A 19,888-nucleotide genomic window follows, 5' to 3' on the forward strand; every position below is an offset into this window, starting at 1 on the left:
GAAGGCTCCAGATTACCTTAAAGTCCTCAGTCCCTTGGTTAGAGTGCTCCCATTAGTATATGTTCAAAGTCCAGAGGCTAGAGCAGGAAAGAGGCCAAGCAGGAAAGAGGCAAAATGGAGATGTTTCCAGGCCAGGGCCTTTTAGCTTCTGCCAAGTAAAGGGAAATCTGTTCTTACTGTGAAAGATGGTGTTTGGAGTCACATGGGCAAGTTACATGTCCATCCCCCCCACCCATATTCTAGTTAGAACATTCACAAAAAGCCCATTATGTGTAGACAGGCGTTTTCCAGGGTCCATTGTGAGCTAAGTGTTCCTTAATGGGCCATTCAACTTGACTTGTCCCTTTGCAGTTAACTTTTTAATTTTCATATACCTGGTATGTGCTGAGATGGTTTAAAGCATAACACAGGTTTTTAGGTTTGCAAATCTGTGAACCTCTGCCTCTGAGATTGTATTATTATTATTTAGCTGGTCATAATGTGGGAGGGTATCCTCTCTGCCCTCTGCTCATGAGGTTGTGTATGTGTCTTGTAGCACTCTTCTGAACACCAGTTGGAAGGAATTTTTGTTTCAGTAAGTGTGGATTGATTCTTTTCTATTAGAAGGCATGTAATTTTTTCAGGTTCATACTGATTAACATAGAAAACAATTGGGGCAGTTAAACTTTCTTCAAATTCTACAGAAAATTAAATTCAGCTATATTTTCCAGTACAGTGATGAAATGCTTAATGACTCACTTTCCCCAAAAATATGTTGTATTTCAGTCTGTTTATATGGGAGTTCAGTGAGGAGCCATTTCAGTATATGTATGACCAATGGTCCCCAACCTTTCTGTGGGAATAGCACACTGCTATTCCCAGAAGACTGGGGTAGGCGCCAGAGACCCCGCTGCCGACAGGCCGCCGCCAAGCGGCAGCAGAAAGAAGCACCGCCGCCGAAATGCTGCCAAGAAACGGCAACGCTTCTCGTTTTAGCATTTCAGCGGTGCGGTGTCCTGCGGGTGCACGCAACTGCCCTGGCAGGCACCATTGAACCCACAGGCACCGCATTGGGGACCCCTGACTTATTAAAAGACAAATTTCAAGTAGAACTGTATCCTAAACTGCATTATGGTATTGTACCCAAACATTGCATTTCAATGGGAAATTCAACTTCCTTTATGGGAACAGAACAGACTCCTGAAACTCTTACCACAAAAGTGGTCCAAAGACATGCAAATAGTAACAGTCTCAGGAATCTGTTAGACTAGTTTGGCTGCAAAGAAGAATTCTGTGTACACTGGGGACAACACCTGATACCTGTCAGGTTGCAGAACTGGGCTGACATCAGAATCCAAACATCCTCTGGTCAGTGCAAGCAGAGGCATTCCTCTAATGATTTGGACTTGATGTGATGCAGTATGAACGTCATGGATAATTTAGACCAATGGGGAGAAACAAAATCAAAAACACTGTTTAAACACCATCTGTTGTCCCCCGTCCCCGACTGCTCCCCTCTTGAGGACTCCTAACCAATTTAACAGCACAATGCATATGCTAACAAACTTAAACAAGGCTTTGTTTAAGTTTGTTAGCATATGCATTGTGCTGTTAAAGCTACAGAAAGAATGAATGCCCTGCCTAGCCATGTTCTGCTCCTTAAAGGAGCAGAGCGCAGCCGCACCACCCCCTCTGGAGGAGGGTCAGGGAGGCTAGTCCCAAGTCTTTCTGGTACCCCGTGCCCCCTAAAAATCTCTTGCTGCGTTCTGGAGAGTATCACTTTACTTGCACTACTGCCTAGGAGCTGCAGGGACACGCAGAAATGGGTAGGGAGCCTGCCAGCCCCACTAACCCTCCCCCTGCAGCACCAGGCGGGGCTCCCGGGCCACCAACCCTCCCCACCAGCACTAGTGGGAGTCCCAGGCCGCCCACTGTAACCTGCCTCCCCCCCAGCACCAGCAGGGGTCCCGGGCGGTGTGCCACCGCCTACCTCCTGCCCCCAGCACCAGCGGGGGGTCCCAGGGTAAGTTCCCTCTAAGCGGCACAGCCACGCAGCTGCCTATTAAGCGCCACGCAGGCACTCAGGAATGTGGCGGGAAGAGATGCCTCTCCCCAAGCCCCAGGCCTGCCATGGCGTACCTGCCACGGCATACCTCCCCGGCCCCAGTCCGTGCCGTGGCCGGGGGACAGGCACCCTTTTCCCTGACTGGGCCCGGACCCACCACAGCCAGGGAACAGGTGCCTCTTCCCCTGGCCCCGACCCAGCCCAGGCCAGACCTGCTGCACCCGGGGGGGTGAGAGCTGTGGGGGAGGGGCTGGAGTCCTCTCTCCCCACCGTTGCCCCAGGGATCCCCACCGCACCCAAAATCCCTCATCCCCAGCCCCATCTCAGAGCCCACACACCCAGCCAGAGTCCTCAAACCCCAACCCTCTGCCCCAGCCTTGAGCCCCCTCCCCAACTCTGAACCCCTCGGCCCAACCCCCGCCATATGAATTTTGTTATGTGCACCAACATGGAGGTGATGTGTCACATCGCACATGGGTGGGAAAGATTAGAGGGAACACTGGTCCCAGGCCACACACACACACCCTCAGCACCTGCAGCACCCCTGTTATTTTACTTCCCTACAATTTATTATGACTATTTAGATCACTGCACAATATATAGTAGTGATCAATGGCTCGATGTCTAATTGGCAGCCGGTATCAAACAGAGGGCTACAGGGGTCGGTCCTGGGGCTGACTTTGTTCAAAATCTTCATTAACGATCTGGATGATGGGATGGATTGCACCCTCCGCAAGTTTGAGGATGACACTAAGCTGGAGAGAGCACAGGGACCAGGTTTGTAAAATTTCTGGTGGTGCCCAGAGGGTCTGCAGAGCTGTCCTGTCCATAGGACGGACCAGGGCAACCGCCCCAGACCCCGTGCTTTGGGGGGCCCCGCACTTCAGGGGGATGTGGGGTCCAGGATGGCCTGGGAGGTTAGCGGGGGGGCCTGGCGCCTGCAGCAGCGAGCGCCCCAGCCCCCCCCCCCGCGCTTCGCCACACCCCGTCGGCTCCCAGCATCACCTGGGGGAGAGGTCAGAAGCTGGAAAGAGGCAGGGCAGGAGCTTGGGGGAAGGCGTGGAATAGGGGCAGAGCAGAGTCGGGAAAAGGTGGGGCAGGGGCTTGGAGGAAGGGGTGGGGTGGTGGCAGACCAGTGGGAGAAGGGGCTGGGCGGGGCGGGCTGGGACCAGATCACTTACTGCTTCCGGTGCCAGGCTCCCTGCTAGCCCCCCAAGCTGCCCTGGACCCCACCTCCCCCTGAAGCACGGGGCTCCCCAAAATCTAGGGCCCGGGGCAGTTGCCCTGGTCCGTCCTATGGACAGGACAGCTCTGAAAATATAAGTCCAAACATTGGTGGAGCTGGGCCCATGTTCCTGCGTATTGGTGGAGCACGGCCACCACAGGCCCATATAACTCACCACCTATCGTGGGGGGGGCAAGGGGGCTGGGGAGGGAGGGAGGTATGCTGGAGGGTAGGGATAGGGTCCAGAGTGACTTAGACAAATTGGAGGATTGGGCCAAAAGAAATCTGAGGGGGTTCAACAAGGACACGTGCAGAGTCCTGTACTTAGGACAGAAGAATCCCACGCACTGCTACAGGCTGGGGACAGAATGCCTAAGCAGCAGTTCTGCAGAAAAGGACCTGGAGATTACAGTGGACCAGAAGCTGGATATGAGTCAACAGTGTGCCCTTGTTGCCAAGAAGGCTAATGGCATATTGGGCTGCATTAGTAGGAGCATTGCCAGCAGATCGAGGGAAATGATTATTCCCCTCTATTTGGCACTGGTGCAGCCACATCTGGAGTATTGCATCCAGTTTTGGGCCCCCCACTAGAGAAAGGATGTGGATAAATTGTAGAGAGTCCAGCAGAGGGCAACGAAAATTATTAGGGGCCTGGGGCACATGACTTATGAGGAGGGGCTGAGGGAACTGGAGTTATTTAGTCTGCAGAGGAGAAAAGTGAGGGGGGATTTGATAGCAGCCTTCAACTACCTGAAGGGGGGTTCTGAAGAGGATGGAGCTAGGCTGTTCTCAGTGGTGGCAGATGACAGAACAAGAAGCAATGGTCTCAAGTTGCAGTGGGAGAGGTCTAGGTTAGATATTAGGAAGCACTATTTCACTAGGAGGGAGGTGAAGCACTGGAATGGGTTACCTAGGAGGTGGTGGAATTTCCATCCCTAGGAGGTTTTAAGGCCTGGCTTGACAAAGACCAGGGTGGGATGATTTACTTGGGGTTGGACTAGATGACCTCCTGAGGTCTCTTCCAACCCTAATCTTCTAGGATATAGTTTAACATTCTTCACTGTTGCTTGTAGCACTGAACTTCCTAATTTCCCACATGGATTATAGATATAAATCCTTAAAGAAATATTAATCTTCTGCATTGGGAGCTCAACAGCATTATATTCTAAGCTTATTTCTTCATTCTCTACTGCTATCCAGTTTAATCTTTCCCTTATGAAAGTACAAACACTTCCTCCTCATCCTAGTTTTCAGGCTTGCCTAAAGGCAGTATACCCTGGAATTTTAAACACAAGATTGTCAAGGTTTTCATGTTTCCTAGATACATATGACATCTGGTTAGTTTTCACTTCCAGGATATTTTCTTTTAGTTCTTGACCCTGTGCTATCAGACTGTGCGCATTCCAACAAAAGACTGAAATCCTTATACTACAGTCATATTTTACCATTAACTTCATTAAAAATTACACAAAGATGGTCCACTGACAAGTTGCTAACATACAAGTATTTTTGCCCTTGCTATAAAATTTCATTGATTTCTTCCCCGTTTGGGATATACAATGTATCACTTCTATCATAAATGCAATAAACCCTTTTTTTCATTACTAGTATACCATCGCCTATTCCTTCTCCAGTGTTTATCATATTCGTTATAGAATGAGACTGTCTTTTCCTGTGGAGTCTCTCTTTCTTCACCACCTGATATGTTGAGAGCCTCCTTACAGCTTCCGCATAAGATCTGTTAACAATTTTCTCTCTCTTTAGCTTACCTTTCTGCAATACACCTTCTATATGTCGGTCTGTGATTAGCACCACAGTTACTACTTTTGACCTCTGTCTCTTCTGTACAATTGTCATAGGAATACTCGCCCCTACATTTACCACATCTTGTTTTCATTTTACAAACAGCCCTACATCCCCATACCATTGGCACTTATAACACCTTAGTGGAGGGGGGATATATGGCTTGGTACTAAATATCTTAAACCCTAGAGTTCCTTTGGCTTGGTCTACACTAGCACTTTTGTTGGCAAAAAAATTTCAGTCGGGGTGTGAAAAAACACACACCCCGACCAGCATAAGTTTCACCAACAAAAGCACCGGTGTGGACAGTGCTATGTCGGTGGGAGATGCTCTCCCATTGGCACACAGCGGCTACGTGGGACACCTCACGCTGGTGTAGCTGCAGCAGTACAGCTGTGCCACTGTAAGGTCAGTAGTCTAGAATCTCTCCGGTAGAGTCCCTCCCTGTACTGGAATCAGTACTCCTGTTGATGGCTTCTGCTTTCTACTCCTCATTTACTTATTAGTCATTTCCTCATGTTTATTCCTCTCCCCCCCATCCCTACTGTTCCTCACACATTCTTGTCAACTGCTGGAAATGGCCCACTTTGATTATCACTACAAAATGCCCCCCCCCCCCCACTGGTAGCTCACCTTACCTGATCACTCTTGTTACAGCGTGTGTGGTAACACCCATTGTTTCATGTTCTCTGTGTATATAAATCTCCCCACTGTATTTTCCACTGCATGCAGCCGATGAAGTGCGCTGTAGCTCACGAAAGCTTATGCTCAAGTAAATTTGTTAGTCTCTAAGGTGCCACAAGAACTCCTGTTCTTTTATTAGTCACTTGACACTTTATCTCATCATTAGTCAGCTCTAATGACACTCCATATATTATCCCCTTTCTTTCAGTTTAACATTTTGGTACTGACACCTCAACTTTCCTTATCGTTTTAGTTTTTAACCAGTTTATCAGTTTGTTATTTTTACATTCAACCTAAAGATCACCATCTTGTAGCTTCCCTGGCTCTTACACTATCCCCTATGCTTTTTTTTTAATCCACTCAGCTACTTTCACAGGGATTAACATCACCTAATCTTATTTCTTTGGCTAGGGATCTTACAATTATAACATTCTGGTTTATTTCCTTCCTCAGCTTTGCTTTTTTGCTGATATCATTTGATTCTGTTTCTACTCTTGGTTCTCCCCCTCACCCCTTTGTATCATCTCTCCCTCTCTAATAGACTCTTCAGTTTCCCAAGTGACTTCCTTGGGGGCCAGAAAATCCTCTCTCCCCCACCAGGCCCAACCCCTTTCTGCTTGCCCCTCTCTGATTTTATGTAAGCCCTTCCTCTTCCTACCCAGCTGGGTTTGAGCTCCACTTAGGGCTGTATCCAGTGTACATTTTACCCAGGCAGGTGCAGCCCATCCTGTCAAGTCGCTCTTTCTGAGTCATTGTAACCCCTTTCAGAGGTGGTGTGGGGGTGCCCATCACAGTGGCATTTTATTTTCCTGTGCTAAGAAGCTTCCTCTATCTCCATCAGTAAGCTATCCTGTGTTAAACCACAGCAGTACAGGAAGCAGAAGAAACCATTTTTACCTTCAAGAGCCAAAACAGTGAACAATATATAGCTGCCTGCCACAGCCCAGTAAAAGCACATTGATTAAGTGTGTTGGGCCAGCTATATATTTGATTAAGATTCCCAGAACCTTTTTGGAAGAGATTGTGCACGTGTCCATAAAAAGATAAGTTCCTCCCTTCCCTTTCGATTTGTCTCATGAATATTCAATAAAACACACACATTCCTAAGTGACTTACAGGCAGGAGTGATTTGTTTGTTTGTTTGTTAAATTCAGGTTAAGATGAACATCAAAAATACAGGATCAACACACTGGATGAGAAACCATTGGTCCAGTATCCTATATTCAGCAATAGCCCAAACCTAATGCTACTAAAGAAAAGTACATGTTCTTCTATAATGTAGCTAGCTAAATATGCAATGGTATCCATAAGCTTTGGTGAAAGTAGGGGAAATATCTTCATCTCAGACATTCAAACAAAAAAAAAGAATCTGTTCTTATTCATTCTCCCCCCGCCCCCCCAAAAATCTTTTTCTTGATCAGGTTACTTGTGAATTTCATTCAAAAACAGTTGATTTACTTCATTAACAGTCATCCAGAGCTAATATTATATTTTAATTTCCTACAAAATAATAATTCAGCCTATTAATATTTGAGAGGGCAGAAGTGAAAGTTATTATATTTCAAAATAGGGCTATCAAACAATTTTTTAATCGCAGTTAATCATGTGATTAAAAAAATTAATAGCCAATTGTGCTGTTTAACAATAATAAAATACCATTTATTTAAATATTTTGGATGTTCTTAGGGTGACCAGATATCCCGCTTTTATAGGGACAGTCCCTATTTTGGGGTCTTTTTCTCACATAGGCACCTATTACCCCCCACCTCCTGTCCCGATTTTTGACACTTGCTATCTGATCAGCCTAGGTGCTCTCTACATTTTCAAATATTGATTTCAATTACAACAGAACATAAAGTATACAGTGCTCACTTTATTTTTGGATAACAAATATTTGCACTGTAAAAAGGAAACAAGAAATAGTATTTTTCCATTCACCTAATACAAGTACTATAATGCAATCTCTTTATTACGAAAGTTGAACTTACAAATGTACAAAAAAATAACTGCATTCAAAAACAAAACAAAGTCCACTCAGACCTACTTTTTCTTCAGCCAATTGCTCAAACAAGTTTCTTTACATTTGCAGGAGATAATGCTACCTGCTTTTTGTTTACAACGTCACCTGAAAGTAAGAACAGGCATTCACGTGGCACTGTTGTAGCCAGCGTCACAAGATATTTACATGCCAGATGTGCTGAAGATTCACATGTCCCTTCATGCTTCAACCACCATTCCAGAGGACATGTGTCCATGCTGATGATGGGTTCTGCTTGATAACGATCCAAAGCAGTGCCGACCGATGCATATTCATTTTCATCACCTGAGTCAGATGCCACCAGCAGAAGGTTGATTTTTCATTTTTGGTGGTTCGGGTTCTGTAGTTTCCACATCAGAGTGTTGCTCTTTTAAGACTTCTGAAATCATGCTTCACACCTAGTCCCTCTCAGATTTTGGAAGGTACTTCAGATTCTTAAACCTTGGGTTGAATGCTGTAGCTATCTTTAGAAATCTTGTATTGGTACCTTCTTTGCGTTTTGTCAAATCTGCAATTAAAGTGTTCTTAAAATGAACAACATGTGCTGAGTCATCATCTGAGACTGCTATAACATGAAATATATGGCAGAATGCGGGTAAAACAGATAAGGTGACCTACAATTCTCCCACAAGGAGTTCAGTCGCAAATTTAATTAATGCATTATTTTTTTTAAAAAAAGCATCAGCATGGAAGCGTATTCTCTGGAATGGTGGCTGAAGCATGAAGGGGCATACGAATGTTTAGAATATCTGGCACGTAAATATCTTGCAATGTAGGCTACAAAAGTGCCATGTGAACAGCCGTTCTCACTTTCAAGTGACGTTGTAAATAAGAAGCGGGCAGCATTATTGTTAGGATATAGATAGTCAGGCCTGTCTGTAAAGGCCTATACTTTAAGAATTTAGGTATATGTTTATCATTTAGCTAGTTATAGAGATATAAGAGAGAAAATCAAAATCCCTATCTGCCTGTGTAAGGGCCTTCTCTCACTGTGACAGTCTGAGGCCCTGTTCTTAAGCTAAGGCCTTTGGCTAAGCAGTGGGAGCAGCCATAAGATGGAAAGTATACGGTGACGTCCTCACACATTTCAAAGCAGTCATATTGAAATAAGGCAATCTGGGGCTGTTAGAAAGGTGATCTGATCTATCACCTACAGGGAAAGGGAAGAGCCTAGAAGATGTAAAAGAAAATTTAGTTTGATAGTTTTCTGTTTGGTAAGAACTCACTTATCAATAGACATAGTTGGGAAACCCTTACGTCTTTACAGATGTAGTTGTGGAATCTTCACTTCTGTATTGTTTTGTCATTATAGTTCCCACTTTGCTATTGTTTATTTGCATGGTCTCTGTCTGGTTCTGTGATTGTTTGTCTGCTGTATAATTAGTTTTGCTGGGTGTAAATTAATTAAGGTGGTGGGATATAATTGGTTAGCTAATCATGTTACAATATGTTAGGATTGGTTAGGTAAATTTCAGTAATATAATTGGCTAAGGTATAGCTGAGAATATTATTATATAAATTAGGGGCAAACAGGAAGTAAGTTGGGATTTGAAAATAAGGAAAAAGGAATGTGGATTTAAGCTTGCTGGAAGTTCACCTCAATGAACATTGAATTTTTTGCACCCTCAGACTTTGAGTATTGTTGCTATCCGTTCACCCAAGAAGGACCAGGGAAGTGGGAGGGTGAAGAAATAAGCCCTCTAACAATTATCTCCCGTACCAGTAAACAAACATGTGTCTTAGTCCTCCTTCTTGTGGAGCCAATTGCTGAGTGGACTTGTAGGCTCTAAAGTTTTAAATTTGTGTGCACTGCACTCAAAAACAAGACAATCCACATTTGTAAGTTGCACTTTCACCATAAAGTGATTGTACTACAGTACTTGTATGAGATGAATTGAAAAATACAGTTTCTTTTATCATTTTTACAGTGCAAATACTTGTAATAAAAATATAAAGTGAGCACTGTACACTTTGTATTCTATGTTGTAATTGAAATCAATATTTGAAAATGTGGAAAAACATCCAAAAATATTTAATACATTTCAATTGGTATTCTATTATTTAACAGTGCGATTAAAACTGCAATTAATCGCAGTTAATTTTTGAGTTAATCATGTGAGTTAGCTGCAATTAATCAACAGCCCTATTTCAAAGTAATTCAATATGAACATCAGGCTCTGTGGGATTGCCTTTTTAAAGCTGGTGGTGAATTAAAGGCTGCATTTCCTTATCACATTCTGCAGCGTATTAGAAAATCCCAAGTGTGCTGGGAAAGTGTTGAAAGATAAGGCGCAAAGATGTGCAGACTGAAAACTGAATTTTTGAGTGGAAGGTTGACTCACCTCAATGTTTCCTATCTAATTGAGTAGAATATACACTTAATTTAAGATGCAAGAGGAACATTTTCCTATGCAGTTATATAAAGGGACTGAGTCATCTGGAAAGCTAAGCAGTTTAACATTTTCTTGTGATCATGGGCTAATGACATACAGATACCAAATAGAGTAATAGACACAAATGAAAATTTCACCCCTGGAGCACAAGAGTCTCAATAAGGTTAGAGAAAATGAAAAGCCAGCCCCTATACATGGAACACTATTCACCATGCCTGATGAACACCTTGAGTGCAAAAAGGGAGGAGAAACTACCAGGAATTAGCAGTGATGTGTGAAATCTCACAACTAGAAATCCCTCCAAGGCAAGAAATATAACTGAGATCACTAGTACATCTCATCACAGGCTCATTGACTGTCTGGCCTGAGAGGGCTCTAGACACTGAAGCTGGGGCTACATGAGAACAGCTGGACCCTAAATATCCTTCCTGACCTGTTTGTCAGCGACATTCAGGGACCAACCTGGAAAGGCTTAGGATTCTGGGAGGTCAAGGCAGCTATAGTTCTTCAAGCAATTAGGCCCACATGCTTTATGTATAGGCTGACCAGATAGCAAGTGTCAAAAATCGGGACAGGAGGTGAGGGGTAATAGGTGCCTATGTGAGCAAAAGACCCAAAAATCGGGACTGTCCCTATAAAATCAGAACATCTGGTCACCCTATTTATATACAAGGCGGAAGAGCATTGGCTGCCCTTGCCTGATTAATGGGGGAAGGAAAGTGGATGAGATGCTCAGAGGTAGGCTGTGGCTACCCTAGAGAGCTTACAGCCGTGCCACTGTAAGAGCTCTAGTATAGCCACTCTAAACTGCTGGGAGAGAGCTCTTCCTATCAACAGAATTAATCCACCCCCAACGGGCGGCAGCAATGTTGGTGGGAGAAGCTTCCTATCAATGTAGTGCTGTCCACACCGTTTCTTAAGTCAGTGTAAATTATGTCGCTCAGGTGGGTGGCTTATTCACACCCCTGAACGACATAAGTTATACCGACATAAGTGGCAGTGTACACATCGCTTCAGAAGGTCTCTGCTTACAATGGGGTTGTGTTTGTAGCCTGGATGGAAGAGAAGGATTGAGACTCCACGCTCCTGGGAGGAAGGCCAATGTTCAGGCCTGAAAGAAGCCTATGGAGTACTGTCAGTCTGAAGACACCAAAAATCATAACTCGGATCCCTCTGGAGAGAGAAAAAAATCATGAGTCATTCCAAAAAATAAAAATCAAGCACTTTTTTTTAAAAAAAGAAAAGAAAAAAAGGACTTTTGTACTTTTTTGGTCTATGTTTTGGTTTTTTAATTTTCCCTGCCCCACCCAGAGTGAGAGGGACAATTAGCATCACCAACTCTCTCAAATGTATGGGGTAAGGTGATTTTGGCCCCTGCTGTAGGAGCTCTCACCCCCACATCTGCTCATCCCCAACCCAGCAATTAATTCTTCCCCCAGTCTCCACTGGTTCTTCATCCCCCTTTCCCAATTTTGGGATGAGGGGGTTAGGGGGCTGCAGCATGGTCCCCCTTCCCCTTTCAGACTGGGGGTGGTGCAGCTGTGGGGGCTCGTCACCCCTGTGCCCATTCCCAGGTTCCGGCCCCAGCCAAAATCATGCCACTCGCAAACAAATCATGAGATTTGGCAACATTGCCTTTTTCCTGTGACAGAGTCTTTGCAGTCAAATGGCTGTTACAACAATACAGGAATATGTAATTCCAATAAGGGTTCTTGTCTACAAACCACACTCCATGGAACTGGAAGTCAAAGGAGTTGCAGGTGCTCAGGACCTATCAAAACCAGTCCATTTTTACTTGGGAGCCTATGATTTAGGCATCTATCTTTAGGCACTTAGGTTAGAAATTTTAGTTCTTTAGCCTTGTACTTAATATAATCATTAACAGCTAATGATGCTGTCTGTGTTTGTTTGTTTTTAAGAGCAGAAGGTCCTGAGTTTTGTCCCTGCTGATGATTATGAACTTGATGCAGTCCCTCCACCCTGATAACTTACAAGATATCCATTCTAATATATGGGAAAGCTCTGATTCCTTTCATGTAGGGACAAAAGTCTGAAGTTTTTCTTCCTGAAAATTTGCCTTCTCATGTGTTTGGAAAACTCTCAGGAACAGCAATATTAAAAAGAACGGCCAACAGACATTGCAACAACAGCCACATACACAGCTATGTAGACTATGACATGCTGAAATTTACAAGCTTTTCCTGAATTTCATCAGAAAAGAATCAAATACCAAATGATAGCACAAAAGAAAAGCACAACAGCAGGAGTCTTTACTTCAGACAGAAAGTGCTTTTACTAGCAATGAGCCTGCTCTCACTCCCGTTGTTGTAAATTGAGCCGTTTATTTTGTGGGAGTCTTTAGGGTGAGAACTTAGACATGGAAGTCCTGTCTGCTCTGGGCAGGTATTAAAGATCAAATGACACTATCATTTGATAGAGGTTTCCCCATATCTCTGCCCCAAAATGTACATGGTTTGGCTGCTGCTCCAAACCAAAAGGTGATTTCAGTAATGCTATGTGTAAATTGGAACTGATTCTGCTCCAAAGTCAATTGAAAAACTCCCGGTTTACTATAATGGGAATGGGAATGGGAGTGGGAGCAGGCTCATTGCTAGTAAAGCACTTTGAGATCTTTCAGGATGAAAATCATAATAGCTAATGCTAAGCAGAGAGTTTTGGAAGGGACAGGAAACACATCGCCCCACATCTGCCTTCTGGGGGATTTCTGCCCCTTCCTCTGAAGCACCTGGAGCTGGCCACTGTCAGAATCAGGAAACTAGATTAAATGGACCATGGCCTGGATTCCACCTGAGCATTCCTACACAATGCTCTATATGAAAGTATTAGTTCACTCAAACCAGTGTCACTCTCAAGGGATATACACAAGTATATATGAGATCAGTAAAACCATCAGGGTGCCTGTGAGACACCGGTTTTAGTTAAAGGGATGTACTGCATATGGGCCCGATCCAAAGCCCATTGAAATCAATGTAAAGACTCCGACTGATATCAATGGGCTTTGGATCAGGCCTTATATAAACCTTGGAATAAAAATAATAAACCACGTGCTTTGTTTCAAAGGACCAATCAGGTCTAATATTTTAAATAAGCAGATTGTTAATAAAACCACCTTAAAATATAAAACTATTTGAAAACCACATTGTTTCTGATTTTTCTGTTTTGAATACTTGCTTCACTGTGGTTCTCCTTTGCTTTCAGTTACTCCTGTTCCTCCTCCGTCTTTTAACACCCTCCCACAGAACATTTCCACAAAAAATGTCTAGCTTCCAGGCATCCTGAAGAATTACTCCTCAATTGTAGAGGCTTGAGTGCAACATAACAATTACTAGAAGTGACTCATCTACTGTTCATACTGACCTGAATGAATTATACAGTGTATCAAGTGTCTGCAAGTTTTATTGGTGAGGCTTAAACAAACAATACACAACTCAACAGGTCAATTCTCCTCTCACATCTGAGTAGATCAGGAGGATTCAACGCCATTGAAACCAACACACATGCACTGATGTGAAACTGGTGAGAGATCAGAATCAAGTTCAAAGTTGTGGGTGATAGATTTTTTTTTCTGTCAGTCAAATAAAAGGTAAGAGAAAAAAAAGGATTAGTTTAGAACCACATCGTCTGATTCTGACCTTGAATACACCAATGTAAAGTGGGAGTAACTATTGAAATCAATGGAGATGTAATGGTGAGCATGAGAGGAGAATCAAGGCCAGTGTCTGAGACTGTCTACACTATAAACTAGGGGTGTGATTTCTCAGCTCTTGTATGCATATTCAAGCAGGGAAATCACACCCTTAGCTCATAGTGTGGAAGTAGCCCTAGAAAGCATAACAACATGGGGTATAAGAAACACTGATAGGGCATGAACACTTAGTGAAATTCAGCAGTAGAGAAACAGATGGAGAAAGATGTATAAATAGAGCCAGTTATAGCTATGGACTGAAGTTTTAATTCGTTAAGAAGAACCTGCTATGATTCGTTCTACAATAATCCAAAAGTACACAACTCTGCATGACTTCCCGGCATGGAACTCCCACTGAAATCTACATGAGTCACTTGTATGAAGGGCTTGGAAGATAAGGCCCCTACAGAGTGAATTATTGTAAATGTTAATTTTCAAAAGAGGTTTTTTTAGAAACACCAGTACTGTTTTATTATCTGCAGCTCAGAAAGTAGGACTGTTGTCTTAGTAGGGGTGGCCATCAGCATAATACTGCCTGGTATTTTCCAGCAAAACCTTACAAGGAAGATGGAGAAAAGTAGGTCTCATCAGGAACTGATGATATTGAGAGTTTCAGAGTTGTTCTAAGGTAAAGCCAATATTAAAAAACAAACAAACTTTTGATAATTTACTCTCTGGTTCATTACAAGCAGATGTAGTGGCAAGCATCTCTCATATTACTTTATGCTTTTCTCTTAGTTTCTGTTTCTGTATTATAGTAGCAGGAATAAAAACTAAAGGTCTGAATGCACTCACTTATACTTGTGTAAGTCAGGAGTAACTCTACCAATGTTAATAGTGCAAAACTGGTGAAAGAAAGATCAGAATCAGACCCAAAGAGTAATTAATCAATAGCAAAATAGAAAGGAAACTTCATTAATTAGCCAGGACAGTTTTTATGTGGATTACCTGTGTTAAAATCCCACTATATTAGGGCTGACCACAAGCTGCAACCACATTGTTTTAATTAACACCATTTTAAACAGCCCTTTGCACCAACTAGAGAGAGCAAATGCTGTTTAACAATCTGTTCTCCTTGTCTGGCTATTGCCTTTTAGAGAACGAGACCAGAGGAAATCTGCAACACTGGCCAAACATCGACCCTGGGCCTCCCAAATGGCTGCTGAGAACTCTGCCACCACCTACCAGTGCTAAAGGGTTTGCTGCTGGTAAAGAACACCAATGAGTCCATGTCTTTTCCTCTAAGAACTTCAGCTCAAGGCACCAACTGCCTTTTCATTTTCCACTTCTGCTAATTAGGAGTGCAGGATACAGAGTGGGTACACAGCAAGGGGCTGCTTGTTAATTCCTGGGGAAAGGCAACCTGCTGGTGGCAAAGGGTGGCTGAAGAAAGAAAAGAAGGGATCCTAATGGCAACAGCAGCAGGGGGGGAAAATCTCAGGCAGTAAATTTAAGCTCATCCAAAACAGAATTGTTGGCTTATGTGAGATCAGTGAGCCGCCAAGGTTCTGCAGGTTAATGGTTATTAGGTTTGCCTTATATACCCTTTCTTGAGGGTAGTTTCTTGGGTGGGGAAGTGGGAAGGTGTTCTGGATAAAACTGAGTATGTCTACATTGCAGCTGTGAGGTGCAATTCCCAGCCCAGGTAGACAGACTTGGGCTAGCACTACTCAAGCTAACTCGCTAAAAATATCGGTGTGGACATTGCTACACGGTACGGAGATGTACATGGTAGGTAGCCTGAGCTGCTGCCCCTGCTGCGATATCCACACTACTTTTTCAGTATGCTAGTTTGAGTGATGCAAGCACGAGTCAGTGGCGTAGCTAGGAGTGGAAATGTGGATGGGCCCCGACTTTCAGGTGGATGGGCAATGACAGACGGTGCTAGCTCAGCCCCTGACACCACACCCTCTTCCTAGCCCTGGTGCCCCCAGACATAGGGCTTCATCTGCCTCACCTTGGGCAATCACAGCCAGCAGCTCCTTCTCTGCTGACCTCAACTCACCTCTCCTGGGGAAAAGCCATGGCACTGCCTCCTTGCCCCGCACTTGCAGGGGCCAGATGCTGTGCTGCGTGTTATTGAACCTGGCAGGGACCCAGCGCAGCACCCCACATGCCCACTAAGCCTCTCCCATCAGAGCAGCTGCCAGTGGGGTGCCCTTGAAAAGTGGGCACCCCACCCTGTTCCACCTGGCGCTTCTGCCAGGGAGCAGGAGAAGACCCCGCATCCCAACCCATTTCCCTGGCAAAGTAGGGCAACCTCCTGCACCCAGACTCCATTTCCCTGGCAGGAGCATGGGCGGGGGGGACTTGTTGGGGGAAGGACTGCAGGAGGAAGGGGTGGGAAGGGGCCCCCACTTGCTCTAGCTTAGGGTGCCACAAAACTGTAATCAGCCTCTGGGTGGGGAGGAGGGCGGAGAGCAGAACAGCTGGGGCACTAATGTGTCCTTTGCCATGTCACTGTGTGAGAGTTCTGCGTGTGCTCCCGGGACCGGGCAGCCCTGAGAGGTAAGGGTGGCGGGAACCCTCTGGACTGCAGCTCAGAAAAAGGCAAGGCAGATCTGCCGGAGGGAAGCTTTCTGAAGGGCGGGCGCAGAGCTCCGTCCTGGATTTCAGCTGCCCAAGTGACAGCGCTGCCACAGCAGCCCAACACCCCTGCACAGATTTGGGTGGGACTGGATGCAAGTGGGTGGGCCACGGCCTACCCATGGCTACACCCCTGGCATGAGTGTCCACCTGTGCTAGGAATGGCACCTCCCAGCTCCATTGTAGATGTTCTCTTTATCCCCATAACTGGTTGCATAGTAATCTCTTTGTAGATCCAGCCAACTGAAGCACGCCTTTTTGATGAATTCTTACATTCATCTTGGTTATCACATAGGCAGGCCATATGGAGTAATAATGTAAATATTAAACAAGAAAATTGATGGGGAACTTGTGACTTCCTGGCAGGCTGACAACTTTTCATAAACTCCTCCAATGTTAAAAGAACGAGGAGCCCTTGTGGCACCTTAGAGACTAACAAATTTATGTTATCCTCCAATGTTAAGCACTCTCACTGTACGTATATATTTATAGAGTCACAGAAGAGGCTACATGCACAAACCTTCCTCCCGGCTTATCTTTAGGCAGCACAGTCTCACATTGGGTGACACGAGGAGGTAGTGTTCATTCAACGGAGCAAGGCAGCAGAACAGATGGACTAGCGCAATACCTAATAAAAAAATCATGCTGCTCTATTTAGCTCACATGAGCTTCGTGATCTGGACAGTTTTATATTTAACACTTCATTGATTTTTTTCCCTTATCATAACATACTACAAGACGGGTAGAAATCTGGGCTTCATGCAGAATACAAAGGGAGACTGGCAGTACATAAAGCTAGGGAACAGGAGTACAGCAGAGATTGTATTTGGATTATGACTGTTTTGTTATGACTGTTGTGGTACCTTGCTTCGTTTGTACATGTTTCTGTGATTAAAACATGGAACTTTTTTTGGCTCTTTGGGATTTTTTTTTTTAAATCCATAAACACAAATTCTAATATTGCACCAGTGTAAATCAGGAGTGATTCCACTAAAGCCAATGGAGTTTCAATAGTGTAAGCAAGTGCAGACACAGGTGCAAAGAGCAGTAGTCTTGCATGATAGTCTCTTCCCCACCCCGCCCCGGTCTCTCTCAACACCTTCATTTCTGGACCAGATTTCAGATTTGCTTATCACCTTTACAAATGATTAGCATATTTGCCCAACATTTCAAGGGCAGAATTTTAATTCTGAAGTGGGTAAATGAGGAGTCTCAGACCTCTTTCTGTGTGCATTGCTGCCTATCCTGTGTGCTACTAAATCCAGCTATAACAGAGTAGTGGTGTTGGAGAAATCTAGGTCAGACTACAATCTGACCAAACTGGGAAATTCTGAAGTTCTGTCAGACCTTGAACCTTCGTTGAACCTAGTAGTTTGCGACTATTTTTAAAAGCAGGAATACTACAGCCTGCAGTAAAGGAAAAACACCCACTTATTTCGGCTTAACCAATCCACCAATTATAGTCTCTATTCAAACTGCGTGAAGGAGTGGCATGACATGACCTGTCTAAGGGAAGTTGGCTGTTGCAGGTGTTTCCTCAGCTGATGGGATGTAATTATACATTTACACCTAGCTGCGCTAGGCATGTCAGGGAGGCAGGATGGTGAGGCCATCTGACATCCTTTAAGAGTTTGCATACATTCAAAGGGGAAAAATCTATCACAGTGCAAAGGCCCTATTCACCATGAAGGGCTTTGAATGGGCCCTCTGAACTGGGCAAATTTCGCCCAGATTGAATAATCTTTAAGAAATAGGAACAAAAGGACCTCCTTGCCCCTGACAAAATAGTCACAAGGGACCCTGCACTGCAACCCTGCACAATGAACATGGGGATTTTCCAAACAGAGGTGGGCCAGTTCCCTGTACCCATTTGCGTGTTGAGCACTTCACCCAGACAATACATCTGCAGATGATGCCTTTAGAAAGGCTATGGTCATAGTTTGTAGACCTAAAAATTGACTCACCCTATTCTTTTCTGTTTGAGATGTCCATGTATTGTATTTTTTTTAATGCGGATACGAATTCATTGGTCCTTTCCTAGAGACATGAGCATTTAATGCTCATGAAATGTCAGCTGTGGAGACGGACATTCTTTGCCTTTTTCTCCTTTGAGGAAGCATAGCATAGGCAGCAGCAGTGTGAACTTCCCCTGCCAACAAAAGGTGGTGGTTTGAAAAAGCATACAAAACAATCTTTGTGGTCTCTCAGCTGAGACTGCCAACAAAAGATTCCAATTAATGGCAACTGTGGCAGGGGTTTTTATGTTGTGGATACCTGTCTACTAGGCACTACATGATGACAGTCAAACTCATTTCACAGAGGATTCAAAAGAGTCAGATGGACCACTTTCAAATTATTATTGACCTGGGCTGCAATTGAGCTGGTAATCTAAAAGATAAAAGCACCATCCTTATCCTATCACCAGCCCTAGAATAAATTATAAAAAATAGCTTTGTAAAATAGAACTGTTATATGCAAAATGCTGGAATGTTTAATCCACTTCTAAAGAGGGGGTTGGCCATGACCTAAAATGTATCGTTGACCTTAGGTACTGCTAGAAAATAGTGCTAGTCTTATGTTTGACATTTGGCAATAACAAATTTATTTGGGCATAAACTTTCATGGTTAAAACCCACTTCAGTGTCTTCTCATTCTATATTTCTTTCTAGGTACTTATATAGCCCATCACTGTCGTTTTATCATCTATTTTGACACATTATTCTCCTGGGTACTACTAGCCTACTTAGTTATTTTATGGTTTTAATACAAAACATATCAAACCATCCTCTAGAAAATAACCTTTTCTACTAAAGGAGCCAGTTATACATAAAATATTTTAACACCTTAAAACACACAGCAAGAATTTCAAATTAGCTGTTGAGAGATCTTGTACACTAATAGAAGTTTGCCACCATAATCTGAAATTGTCCCTGTTTCATGGAATCTTAGAAATACAGACGTGGTAAAGACCTAATAGGTCATCTAGTCCATCCTACAGGCTACTGCAGGAACGCTCTCCAGTGTAGGGTGGCCCCGACGCATCCCCAGAATACATTACATCCCCTCAGTTGCATGAACACTAGATATCGCTAACATTTCCATTCACGCTAATATAACCTGTACCAAACATGGCCACATTTAAGATGCTCAGCTCAGTGCTGAGTGTTATTGTGAAAGACTAACTCTGATTTTGAACAAGTTGACAATGCAACAGCCTGCATTTAGTTCTGTGTATGATTACACAACAGAATAAAAATCACAACAATTCAGAACTCTCTCAACAAAATACAATGCTCACTGGTGTGTAGAGAACAAAGGGACTATGTAAATCCAGTTAGACTTGCTAGTGAGAAGCCAATTGTGTGATGTGCCTAATTCATGGAGTACCATATGGCATTTATAGTGACTA

The 19,888-nt window shown here is 43.9% G+C and overlaps 1 long non-coding RNA gene across 1 annotated transcript in view; it reads left to right on the forward strand.

Annotated features, from left to right (window-relative positions):
* Positions 1–15,115, forward strand: part of LOC141984105 (uncharacterized) — a 34,468-nt gene extending 19,353 nt beyond the window's left edge. Inside the window, exon 3 of the long non-coding RNA XR_012638651.1 lies at positions 14,991–15,115. This is a non-coding gene — a long non-coding RNA (uncharacterized LOC141984105). The remainder of the gene's footprint in view (positions 1–14,990) is intronic.
* The last annotated feature ends 4,773 nt before the right edge of the window (positions 15,116–19,888 follow it).

The sequence above is a fragment of the Natator depressus genome, chromosome 3, assembly GCF_965152275.1.
Source record: "Natator depressus isolate rNatDep1 chromosome 3, rNatDep2.hap1, whole genome shotgun sequence".
Taxonomy (NCBI): Eukaryota; Metazoa; Chordata; order Testudines; family Cheloniidae; genus Natator; species Natator depressus.